Genomic DNA, 1,460 nt, shown 5'->3' with positions numbered 1-1,460 from the left:
TGGTGAGAGAATAGAAGAGAAGCTAGAAGTTGGAGGCAGAGATAGAATAAGAACAAAAGGAATGGTTAGAATGCAAATGAAGACGGAGGAATATTGGTCAGTTGAAAAAGCAAGAAGGGTTTCATTTGTTGGCCAGGTCATTATTTATATAACTCCTTGTCATATCTTTACCTCCATAACATACATCATATGCTAAATCTCTTCAACTCATTCACTCTCCACCACCAGAGACTTTTGGAACAGACGTGAAATCACTCTCCATGATCAGTCTTCATAGCAACGACGTGTTACACTCTAGACCCTTCCTAGTCTGCCACTCAATATTTGAACCTGAGACCACAACAATCGCTGACCAAAATCCCTGTACCAAATTACCCAAAAGTGTAACTGCACATTCACAAGTGTTTTAAACTACAAGACATGTAAATTCTGCAGTGCACTCTGGTGAAACAGGTTGTCACTGGATGATGGCTTCTGCAGACACCTTTGAAGTGTTCTCCAAAGCATTCCAGGCCAAGACCATGGCCCATCTTTTCAACACATCTGGCCATTATCCCACCTCTTGCTATCTAGCATTTCCATATAATGTTTGTGTATCACATTCCAACAAACACAAACAATCATCCATCATATTCGTCTTTATAACATCTCATTTCTCCTTTTTTCTCTTCAGCACACTCAACCCCAAACCCTGCTTTTATGGATGTTTGGCAGATTGCTTATTTAATTTCATCTTATATTTATTTTCACCTTATTTTATTTGGGTATCCTATAGACAGACAAATATGTTGCGTGTGTGTGTGTGTGCACCTGTGAGATATATATATATGCATACACCCACATGCCAGCACATTGCAAAAGTACAGTTAGATTGTGTAGCTCTGTGAGTGTGGATGTGTTTGTGTGTGTGTGTGCATGCATGAAAATCCATGAAGTGGTACCCAGGCTCCACTGTCTGGGTATATGTGAGGTACCTTGAATGTATTTAGTTCTACTATTCACATACAAACATGTCTTGCCCAGAAGGTTGATTCCAACTGTGTCCATGCATTTGTGTGAGTTTAGAGATGTGTTGGTGAATAATAGTGAGAAAACAGCTTGCCTCGTCATTGACCAACAAAGAAACATCTGCCAAAAACTGACCAATATTTCTCTCCTTCCCTCCTCTTATTCTTGTGAGTGTGTGTATATATATACCACACACTTGAAAATGGAGACAAGTAGCAATACTTCCATGTGGCAGACTTGAACAACTGTGAATATTTCTTCATATGAAACCATCGGTTGCCTTCTTAACCCACAAATAAAGTGTATGTATATATATATATATATATATATATATATATGTATGTATGTATGTATATTTCAAATCTCAAGCTGGTATCAAGCAAGCATCTTTGGTGAGAAACAAAAATATATTTAAATGACTACTATTATCAGGTATTACTTTGGTAGTCATA

General features: G+C 37.8%; 1 protein-coding gene across 1 annotated transcript in view; it reads left to right on the top strand.

Moving 5' to 3' along the window:
- The window catches only part of LOC106872485 (ras GTPase-activating protein 1), a 49,800-nt gene that overhangs the window by 35,862 nt on the left and 12,478 nt on the right, over positions 1-1,460 (top strand). The gene's annotated exons all lie outside the window — the stretch shown is intronic.

This window comes from Octopus bimaculoides, chromosome 17 (assembly GCF_001194135.2).
Source record: "Octopus bimaculoides isolate UCB-OBI-ISO-001 chromosome 17, ASM119413v2, whole genome shotgun sequence".
Lineage (NCBI taxonomy): Eukaryota > Metazoa > Mollusca > Cephalopoda > Octopoda > Octopodidae > Octopus > Octopus bimaculoides.
Note: the sequence above shows the minus strand (reverse complement) of the source record. Positions and strands in the feature narration are given on the sequence as shown.